Below are 12217 nucleotides of genomic sequence, written 5' to 3'. Positions count from 1 at the left end.
GCTGAGGATCAAAGGCCCAGCTCCACATGTGATGACCTGCATTTTCCTACTGAGCTACATCTCCAGAATTTTAAACATTACTTCCAAAATGTTATCTGTTCCTTAAAGCAAAATCCATCAATGCTATAAAAATTACGAAAAACTATACTGAATTTGGACTTTATAATGACAATTGAGACACATGAAATATTTCCATATTACTGAAAACAAAAACAACATATGTTTTAATTTAGAAGGTTACATTCTCTGGTTTCTTACAAAGGAGAGCATTGACTGAAGTATAGATTCACAATGAAGCCAACCAGATTAAGAAAAGATCCTAGGGAAGATCAATAGACTGTTCTTGGTGCCATCACAATAAAGGACAAGGAAGAACTGTTTTACTAGGGACAAATCCAAAGAGGCTCAAGGAATTGTCATTTCTGTAGAAACCTCAAGAAAACATTCTTTTTTTTGCATGGACTGTTGAGGGATATCTGAATCAGATGTTCTTGTACATACATACTTCAAGATTTTTTTATACCTCTTGTGTTTTGTAGAACAGATAACACGGTGTAACCAGAAATGGAGAACTGGTGTTTTAAGACTCTCCAGTCCAGTAGTAGTTTAGTAATTGTCCTGACTCTCTTCCAATTGCTTTGTAAAAGATTCTCCACATGATCCTAGGCTTTGGAAAGAAGAGACCTTATAATAAGAACTGCCCCGGCAGAAGTCTGAGTTCTTACCGTGGCTTGAGCTGGATTCTACCCTTTTTATTTTTCCCTTCATGCATGGTTATTGAGATTGCCTGTATGATTGAGTTCTTGGCACCTCAGCTCTAAAAAAAGATTTAGATAAATTAAAAGAGCTTCCGAGAAAAGCCACAAAAAATGATGAAAGACTTAGTAGTATTGATTTATGAGGAAAGATTAAAAGAATGACTTTCCTTGGCATGGCATCAAATTAAGCTCTGGTGGCACACTATGACTATAAATATTTGTAAACAGAGGGAGGGGGACATTCTTTTATTGGTCTAGTAAGGCAATGTGTTATGCAAAATAGAGGTTAGTACTGACTATAAAGGTCCCTCCTTCTGCCTTTTCTCTTTAAATCTGCTGCTGTATTTCTCCTAGGAAAGGAGCAGCCATCATTTAGTGTTTAGAAGTCACTGCCTTACTCTGGCTATATTGGAGGAAAACAAGAAAGAAAAGGCTATAGCACGGTTTCTTATCAGTTTCTAAAAATGTTGAACAATGTTTATGAGCTTTCTAAATCTTTGAGGTTCTGCCATCCAATGGTGGCCTTAATAACCGAGCTACTATTAAAATTTTAATCATTGTGCTGCCAGATTCTCATGCCTTAATGTTTCTTTCTACGCAAGTGCTACCAAACTTCTGTGTTCCACACAGTGAAGAGATACACTCTCTTACGGAAGAGGTGTCTTCACCATAACAGCTGTGCACAAGGCAAGCTACCGTTGCCATCTGGAATCTTAAGAGACGATAAAGTCGAGGTTGAGCATTTGATGAACACCGTCCGAATGCGTTCAAAAAGGCACATGCCTCTTCTAATCCAGACAGTGAAAGGACCCAAGCTTTGTCCTCTTTCTACAGTGTACTTGAGCAATTATTTAAAGCGGATCCAATTCAAACTATAAATTCCCTCACAAAGGACTTTTATTTTATATATACAGGCTTCCTTTAAATTGACTTAAGCTGTTTCTTGAAATTTTTGCATATCATGTCATGAAAACATCATAACTAACTTCATCTTAAATGAAGGCATGAAACTATACATTACTTAAAAATCTGAATAATCCATCTTGACTCTGCTAGGCAACTTTTCTCATATTGTTTATATAAGAAAATGAACTTTAAGACCCAACTTTGAATAGCAGTATGACATTCTTCTAGAGGTCCAATTCCCACAGTGAAGCTTTGTGTGGGACAGATTAGCGTCAATCATGTTAATTATGTGAATTTGCTTTAGTGAAAGGACCTCATTTGGTTGTCATTCACTAGAACTGCGCTCTAACAAGCAATATAATTCATGATTAGCAAATTAGTATTTCAGTATTGAAGAATTACCTGTGTACCTAGCCTTTGAAGATGATTCATGCATATTGTAAAACCGGAATTAATAAAATTAAAAAAAAGAAACACTAGACTTATCGTTTCAAATAAAGAGATGAAGTCAAACACTTAGAAGTGGCAAGATTCTACTTCAAATGTATCTCTTTATTAACATGTGATTTGGTATGGATAACTTTTCATTTCTTTTCTTTAACATTGAACTTCCATAAGCTTACCTCTGTTTTTTCAGAAATAATTGAACATTTATGTTTATAGTCTATACATAAGAATTGCAAAGCAAACGAAGAATATGGTAGAATTGCCATAGTATTAATATACATACAACTTTCCAGAAACAATCCCTCAATTCTCTCTAACCCACTCTCTATAAAACAATAATCTTAAAGAAAGATACATATAATTATAAAGCTTTATTAATTTGTAATACAATGAAAATATTCAGTAAAAATAAAATTGTCACATTTTTCTTAATCTAAGTACTCATGAAAAAAATTAAGATTTTCTTCAAAAGGTTTAATGCCTTAACACTACTGTATTCAGTGCACTTATTTTCAATAATTTAAGATATATAAAATAAAATAATGCCTATTGTAAGAAAACTTCATTTTGTATACAGTAACAGCAAGTAAAACTTCAAACCTATAAGACATCTCAAAGCAGGGAAAAGAATCATTGTTTGAGAATGTGGAAAGACCTAATAATTTATTAGTTTTGCTTCATGCAATTTTAACCAAAATTTTCAAGTAATAATTTAGAAAAAAAATGCAAAATTGAAAAATCTCTAAGATTGATGAAATCAAAAATAAATGTAATTGTTACAAAAATAAATGAATAAAATTAATCACAATTAACAATTCATAATCTCGATTTTTCAACTTGCATAGAACATAGTGTAGCAGATTTTTTTATTTGCTAATGAACACTGTATAAGAAATAATTAATTAATTGAAAGTGGAAGTCTGTTTACACTTATATATATATATATATATAACATCTTCAAAATTATTTGGCCTTTATTATTTTAAAGTTTGTTCCTTTTATAAAAGTATAGTAATATAGAAAAGGAAACTTTCCTTTTGGTACAGAAAAGATAGAAAGAATTTCAAAAGGCTTGGAGATGCCACACTTCTCCTTTTGCGATTCAGCAATGATGTAATCCATGTTTTAGAATGCTCACCTATGGTGTCTTCCTCTGTGTCTCTCCACTCTCATTGTCAAGGCCAGAGCTCTAAGGAAACTCACCAATTTCCACTAGTCTAGTTGCCATCCAGCACCAGGAATCTGTCTCATGAGTGCTGGCACAGGATCTATGCCTGCTTGGCATTTGCACTGGTCCAGTATATTGAAACTCTGGTCCTCATTCTTGCACAGTGAGTTCTTTTTCCAAGAACCATCTTTCCAAAAAAAATGTCCATCTTAAAGTAAGCAGGATGATTGGGCAGGAAGACAGTTCACCTAGTCGCAGGGACCTTCTTGCACACAGGATTTTTTCCTTTCCTTCTCTTTATTTTTGTTAGTTTGCTTTGTTTTATTCTATTCAACTTAACCTCTGGAGTTCAGTTTCTAGGATTCTTTTAACAATCATATTACCCTTTTTTTGAGTTAAACTTCACTGCAGTTTACCTACCTTGTGTGAATTGATGCATATATTTGAAGAATATTTGAAGAATTCTGATGTTATATGAAGACCACATGTCTTAGGTTTTGTAAGTGAAGAAACAGTATTTACCAGTAAATATTTTCTTTTATTTTTTTTCCATAGAATTAAGAATTCTGAGCAAAGTAAAAGAAGTCAAATTAGAGCTCAACAGAACAGCATTTGGAAAGATAAAATCATTCCCACGTATTTAAGGACGGTGAGGACAGTATGTTGGTAGGACCATAAAGTTTTTTATTACTCAGTGAGTAGTGGATTAGATTGTCTAGGGCTGTGTTAATACACAAGCACATCTTTTCCCCATCATTGACTCCAGGATGAAGGTGCTCGCAGAGTAAATCATACCTTCCTTCTTGGCTTCCAGTGGATTAACCACTTAATTCATCCTTATGTGGTAGCAATTTGTGTATTTAACCCTTGGGAAAATTTTGCACATCCTAATTACCTTTCTTTAATAACTGTATATTTAAAGTATGCAATATGATGCTTTGACATAAATAGTCATGTACAAACGACTAGAGAAATGCACATAGTTATTTTTTGATTAAATATTGCTTAAATTTGAATTTTAGCAGATTTGCATTATACAGTGCAAACCTGTTATTATAATCCTCGTGTTCTTTGACTGCTAGATGTACTACCATTTTCTGTGGTTCCATCTCTTTACTTCTGACTGAGAGTTATTTTTTCCATACCACCCCTGGTAGTCACCATTTTACTCTGTTCACAGTCACTTGCAATTTTTTCTTTCAGTGCCTTCTTTATCCAACTTTGTATAATATCTTATGCATTCATCCTTTATTACAATAATGGTAGAATTCATTATATTTAAGAGATGGGTTGCATCTGTCTCAGAGTTTATGTTTTTATCATTTCATTGACACTGAAAATGTTTCCACATCTACACTGTTTTGAGTAGTGCTGTAGCCAAAATTTGTATCTAAATTTTTCTGTAAGATGTTAATTTCATTTCTTATGTCCGTAACCTATAAAAAATGCCTGGATTATATCATAGACCTATTTCAAACAAAGTATTTAAATAGTTCTCCACCATCACTGGGCCAGTGTGAATCCACACCAACTATATGCCCATGCTTCTTTTCTCTGGTGTATCTCAATTCTTGTCATAGCCACACTTATCAACATGAGGATATCTCTAATTTAACCTTAATTAGTTTATCTAATAGAGATGTTAAATACCTGTTTTATCGCTTATTAGCAATACATTTTTCTTGTTAACAAAGTAAAGACTTTACTAGTTCTTTGCTACTGCATTGAGTTCTTAGGTATTTAAATATATAATATCTGTGTACCTAGATATCCATTACCAGATCTATGCCATGCATATATATGTACATATATTTAATATGTGTATATGTGTGTATATATGATATAATGTGCTTATATGTGTGTGTGTTTGCATGTGTGTGTGTGTGTGTGTGTGTGTGTGTGTGTGTGAGAGAGAGAGAGAGAGAGAGAGAGAGAGAGAGAGTATTCCTTGGAATGTAGATAGTGGTTCCAGCAACATTTGCTGAAGGCCAGGAATATGTATTTAGGTAACTTTATTAAAAATCCGTTAGCCATAAATACTTGGATATGTTTCCATGCTTTTTTTTCTGTGTTAAGGGTTCTTTTTTTAATGTATAAAATTATTTATTGTCAATAAATTTTTACTTAAGGGGTTGGTTTGATTTCTTTGCTGTCCATCCAGGCCGTCTGAAAATAGCCCTTTCTCAAGGTCATCCAGCTGTGCTTTCAGCCCTGCATAATAAGAACATGGGAGTAATTGGATGAGCACTCTAGAACCATCTACATATAAAGTAACAGCTGGATAAAACTTTTCTCAAAAAATGTTCCCAACAGGTTAACTGCTATCCAAGTAGCATATGGAAAACCTAATGAGAATTTTTCTTTATGGTCATGTCCACAGCAAATGAGAAACCTTTCTTATTCTACGATGGGACCTATATTTCTGTTTTTGTTACAGTACTATGGTTTCTTGTGAGATAATTTAAAATTAGTAAACATTATACCTAGATATTTTTTTCTCAAGGTAAGATTAGCTACTTGCTGTCTCTTAAGGCAGCCTATTAATTATTTTACTTTATTTTTAAGATTTATTTATTTTATGTATATGAGTACACTGTTGCTGCCTTCAGACACAGCAGGAAAGGGCATCAGGTCCCATTACAGATGGTTGCAAGCCACCATGTGGATGCTGGGAATTGAACTCAGTACTTCTGAAAAAGTAGTTGGTGCTCTTAACCATTGAGCCATCTCTCCAGCCCCTGTTAATTGTTTTAGACAGAAGATTTTTTTTATGGAAACTGTCACTAGAATTGTGAATGACATTGCAAGAAATCTGCATTTTTCTTTTTTTTGGCATGGGCAGTTTAAAAATGACAATTTTGATCACTGAGTAATTAATAACTTTCCACTTATTTGTGTCTTCTTTGGTTTCATTCATCAATGTCTTACAGTTTTCACTTCACAACTTTTATTCCTTGTTAAAATGTATTAAAACCTATTTTATTCATTATAATTAAATCAGGAATTAATGATTGTCTTGATTTCTCTTCAAATAAATCACTCACATAAAGCAGTGTTAACTGATGGTTGTATGCCTGTCTTTTATCCTCCAAATGGTTCTAAATTCAGATCTTCTAACTTTTGAAGGTCTCTTTAATATTTTATAAGTTGATCATAATTCCTACACTAAGTATTCACACACTCCCTTCAATCTCTATGATTTGGGACCCCTTTACCATCTTTGTTATTATTCTTGCTAGTGTTGTGAGTTTGATGCTGAACGAAGGTGAGAAGAATTAACCTTCTTGAATTGTATTTAATATCAAGTACTTTTTGGTTTTGCAAACAGTTATATGTGTGGGCTTTTTGCAAATTTCCTTTGTTATTTTGAAGAAAATCCCCCTCTCCCTTAATTTGTGGAGATTTTTTAATAATAATAATAATAATAATAATAATAATAATAAGCTGTTGATTCTAGTCAAATATATTTATAAAGATGATATTAGTTCTTACTTCTCTCATCATTCATACCATATACAACATTGCCATGCATATGGCTTTCACTATAGGATGAGTTCAATTTTTGATTTGTTGTGCAATTTAGTTTGCTAGTATGTAGTTGAGAATTTGGGCATCTTTGATAATCAGGGCAATGGGTTGTAGATTTCTTTTCTCTATCAATGTTGGGTGTGACATCAGATGATGCTGACCTGACAAAATGAGCTTGGAAGTGTTCTTACTTCTTCTACTTCTTTTTTTATTGGACATTTTATTTATTTACATTTAAAATATTATCCCCTTTCCCAGTTTCCACTCTGCAAACCCCCTATCCCTCCCATATTCCCTCCCTGTTTCTATGAGGGTGTTCCCCAACACATCCATTCTCATCTTCCCGCCCTGGTATTCCCCTACACTGGGGCATCGAGTCTTCACAGGACAAAGGACCTCTCTTCCCATTGATGCCAGACAAGGTCATCTTCTGCTACATATGCAGCTGGAGCCATGGGTTTCCCTATGAATACTTTTTATTGGTGGTTTAGTCCCTGGGAGCTCTTTTGGGGGTGGGGGATCTGGTTGCTTGATTATTGTTCTTCCTATGGGATTACGAATCCTTCATCTCCTTCAGTCCTTCCTCTAACTCCTTCAATGGGGATCCTGTTCTCAGCCCAATGGTTGGCTGCAAGCATCCACCTCTGTATTTGTCAGGCTCCATCAAAGCCTCTCAGGAGACAGCTATTATCAGGCTACGGTCAAGCACTTCTTGGCATCCACAATAGTGTCTGGGTTTGGTGTCTGTATATGAGAAGGATTCCCAGGTGGGGCAGTCTCTGGATGACCTTTCCTTCATTCTATGCCCCACACCTTGTCTCTGTATTTCCTTTAGACAGGAGCAATTCTGGGTTAAAAATTTGGTGATGAGCGTGGCCCCATTTCCCAACTGGAGGCCTTGCCCAAGCTCTGGATATGTTCTGGTGGCTACATGGTGTTCCTACTTCTTTAAAATACTTCTTTAATATGCCTCTTCTTAGAAGAATTTAAGAGGGCTGATATTAATATTTCTTTGATTTTGGACAGAATTAAACTATGAGCACATCTGGTCATAAATTTGTCTCTTTGGAAGATATTTCCTATTTCAATGTCTTCATTTGCCCGTGTTTTGCTTAGATTTTTCTACTTGTTTCCTTATAAAGGTGATAGACTCATGTAAGAGAATCATCCTAATTTAAATAACCTTACTCCTTTTTGCCAGGTATACTCATTTTGTGAGGTACTGATGATTAGGGCTTTACTCTGAATCTTGAGGTCATAGTTCAACCAATTTTATCTATGTGACTTTTGCTATATGAATAACCATTTCTCGGAGAACACTTGATATACCCAATACCACTGTCAAAACAAAGATGCCTATGTAAATGCTTTTCAACCATAAATAGAAAAATGTATCTTTTCCAAAAGTTATTAATTTGCAAAGAAAATTTATAATTACCATTTTTCCGGCAATATCCTTATGACAGAGGCAATACTAAATATAATAATATGCAATATTCATGTTTAAAATCATCTGTCTGATATTGTGCTGTACATTTCATAAATATTACAGATAATACCTACTTATCTTTAAATAGGAAGGTCTCAAAACTATGAGAAACTGGAAAACTATATTTTCTTATAATGCTTTTTTATTATATGTCATTCAGCTTTATATATGTACATAAGTATCTATGCAATTTTACCTGTAATGTACATATATCTTTAAGGCCTTTCATGAGTAGCTGAAGACATCGAGAGACCTTACTAATTATATTAACACTTTGTATCTTCAAGTTTTCTGAGTGTTTTTCCTTATTTTTGAAATGATTTATGAAATATGTTTATTATAACTCAGTTAGCAATTCATGATAATTAAAAGGATGATTATCTTATTTTCTAGGTATTAACATGAGACCTATTAGAGACTGGCATAGTCAATCTAGGGTTGTGTTTTCAGTAATGTAGATCAGATGTGCACAGCAGGCTGTCTTATGAGTCTAGGAGGATGATTTTTTAGAGCTTCTATCACATCTAACAAAACCTTACTCTGAATTCACAAAGAAAAGTAGCAATTTTAGAGTCAGGGAATCTCTGTCCTTCACATTACAATTTGCTAAATAAGATTAAAACTATAAATGAAGTGAAAGATATTTATTGTTTCTGTCAGTTCGGTGCTTGTCACGAAAATGAAACAAATACTTAGTCCCATGATAATAATCCATATTCACAGAAGAGCACTTTTCTTCGCAAACACCCAGCAGTCTGTTGGCTTCTGTTAAATCTTAGATGAATAAAATTATCCTCTCTGTATCCATTCACCCAAAATACCTATGAATGTTGTCTATTTAGGCTTTAGTGCTGCGAACAGACTCCATGACCAATGCAAGTCTTATAAAGGACAACATTTAATTGGGGCTGGCCTACAGGTTCAGAAGTACAGTCCATCATCAAGGCAGGAACATGGCAGTGTCCAAGCAGGAATGGTGCAGGACAAGCTGAGAGTTCTACATCTTCATCTGAAGGCTGCTGGTAGAATACTGACCTAGGCAGCTTAAAGCTTAAAGGGTCTTAAAGCCCACACCCACAGTGACACACCTACTCCAACAATGCTACACCTCCAAAAGATGCCATTCCCTGTGCCAAGCATATTCAAGCCATGAAAAAGGTGAAAGCTACCGAAATTGAAAATCACTATAATAGGGTTATATATCAATCCCTGCTTCAAAGACATATTCTTTCAGTGTGATTTTAGATGAGAATTTATTCTTAAAATTTATTATTCATATTGTCTCCTGTATGATTGTTTATAAACACAATACCATAAAGGGCAATTTTATTTTGATAATATAATTCATTAATATTTGGAATTTAATTTAGAGCAGATATTGTTAAATATATAACATAACATGATTCAAATAATCCCTCAATATCATTGCTTTCACTTATAATTTAATCTATTTTCTTATCATTTTCAAATTCCTGTGTGTGTGTTCTTCATGATGGAAAGGTATTATAGATCAATAATATCTTGAATTACTTTCACTCATCATTACCCCTGTTAGACAAGTAGAATGAAATTATGCAAACCTTGATTTTATATGGAGCCAAGAAATGCATTGATGCCCTAAAGTAACCAGGAATAAACAGGATTATGGTTCATCATATAGCAAGGAAAAGTTGGTAATTACTTAAAGGGATGCAGATTCTTTAACAGAAATAACAAGAATAGTTTCAGAATGTGGTCAGAAAAGAATTAGAATTGGATTCCAAACAAATATTCAGAGGAAACAATGGAAACAATATTAAATATATGTTGTGTAGGGTTCTAATACCTCAAATAACCCTTCAACAAGGTTACCTAGGAAAGGCAAATCTGGCTTCTGTGAACTGATGTGTATGAAATACCACCAAGCAAAATACAAGCAAAGTATAGGACAGGTCAAGGTGCCAGTTTTTACACGTTTAGGTTTAGAGGAGTACCTTGACAAAACACAACATCATTATTAATTTCTTTTATGTTGAAAATTATGGGATCTCATTAAGGATTAAGGAATTCTCTATTATGTTGCGATCTGGGCTCTTTCTTCAAACCTGAATGTTATTTTGACCCAAGATGTTTATAGGAGCTTTCAACATTGCTGCCTGATTTGGTCCTCAGGTAAGAAGATTTTTCCAAAATCTTCAGCACCACTACCTCCCACAAGGTCATGATTGTAAGTCCTATATGTCACTTTTGTTTATAGCATACTGGAAAATCCTTGCTTTCATGAAAATAATAAGCTGCAAGAAAGAGTTGAAAATATATTGTTTTATTTTTTATTCAAAAATCTTGGTAACAGATTAAAAATTAAAGTCAAGTTTGAGAACAAGATGCTATCAAACATTAAGGTTACATGGTGATTTGTCATAGAATTGGGAGAGAAATCACCATTCCGAAAGTATATGATAAAGGAAGGAGCTCTCAGAAAGACTAGCGTAGGCATGCATATTTTACTTACATATCTGTTTCCCAATTTTCCCAATAGGATAAGGAAAGTCATAGAATTTGATGCATGCTGTGTTTTTAATCATTTTTTGAACATCTATAACTGTCGTGTAAAGTTATGTGGACATTGCAAATCTAGCACCAAACTTCCAAAATTTACATTTGTGTATAAGATGACCAGTAATAAAAAATGAACTTGGGAGAGAAATATATAGATATAGATATAGATATAGATATAGATATAGATATAGATATAGATATAGATATAGATATAGATATAGATATAGATATAGATATAGATATAGATATAGATATATCTTTCATTAAATTCTACAACTCTTAATGATATAATAAAGATAGACTGCCAAAAAATGGTTAACCTTTAATAAAACCTTGTTAAAGGATCAACACATTTTTAAAATTCACCATAGGCTTTTAGGTCAATGATGTAGTTAATTTGATTTGTTCCTTAACAATAAAAGAAGACTGTGTTGGTGAATTCCAGATATGTGACCACTCATGCAAGGTAATTAGTATAACTTCCTTTCTCTGTGAAGTTTCAAGATGTAAGAAGGTAAAAGAGAATGAAACAAGAACATTTCTACTGTGAGAAGTTGCAGTTAGGATGTATACCGAAATGGCCAGGGAAAGGTGTGATTCTCTCTACAGTGTGTCATAATGTAAGAGGGGTCACTCCACCGTGACTCTGAATTTCAAGAGAAAAACATAGCCACTACATATCCTTGTCTACTTCGTAGAGGGAAAGCCAAGGACATAGAATTTAGTTTTGTTTCTTTCCTACCTTTCATATTGTCAGTGTCCTAATAGAATGTTACATGGATTAATGATCTTAAAAGTCTACTTTTAAGAATAGAAGTGTACACTTGAGAGGCAGACACAAGTGGATCTCTAGGCTCAAGGTCATTCAGGTCTACATAGTCAGTTACAGTATAGCTGGGGCTACATAGAGAAACCCTGTCTCAAACAAAAGAAAACAAGAATCAAACTGACAGGAAAAGAAGGAAGTTTAAAGAATAATGGTGATCTTGCACACAGGGAAAATACGCATTAAAAAATGACACTATCATTTATTCACTTTTATTGCTCAATACTTCAGAATCAGGCTTTAGATAACAACTGGTGTGTGTTTCTGCATGTGCACATTTGTGTGCGTGCAGGCACACAAAAATGTGCATGTTTGTGGGTTCCAGATTTCAGGCTCAAGTATCATCCCAGGGATATATATACCTGTTTCTGTCTCTCCAGCTATAGCATTACAAAAAAATTATGTGCAACTGTGTCTGGCTTTTTCTTTTTGTTCTTTTTTTTCATCATTTCTTTTTTTAATATAGGTTTGTTAATGATAAAATTTTTGTTTGTAAGGCAGGTATTTTATTAATTAAACCACATTCCTAGCCCTAGATTATTTTTCCTACTTTAAAA

The 12217-nt window shown here is 33.8% G+C and overlaps 1 protein-coding gene and 1 non-coding gene across 4 annotated transcripts in view; one reads left to right on the top strand and one right to left on the bottom strand.

Annotated features, from left to right (window-relative positions):
- Mdga2 (MAM domain containing glycosylphosphatidylinositol anchor 2) overlaps positions 1-12217 on the top strand; it is an 862524-nt gene that overhangs the window by 315870 nt on the left and 534437 nt on the right.
- On the bottom strand, positions 5578-5695 carry LOC148005277 (small nucleolar RNA SNORA32). Its single transcript, XR_015623586.1, has one exon. It is a non-coding gene; the product is annotated as a small nucleolar RNA SNORA32 (small nucleolar RNA).

Source organism: Rattus norvegicus, chromosome 6, assembly GCF_021556685.1.
Source record: "Rattus norvegicus strain SHRSP/BbbUtx chromosome 6, alternate assembly SHRSP_T2T, whole genome shotgun sequence".
In the NCBI taxonomy this organism is placed as follows: Eukaryota; Metazoa; Chordata; class Mammalia; order Rodentia; family Muridae; genus Rattus; species Rattus norvegicus.
The sequence above is the reverse complement of the archived record's forward strand: the minus strand, read 5'-3'. Positions and strand labels throughout refer to the sequence as shown.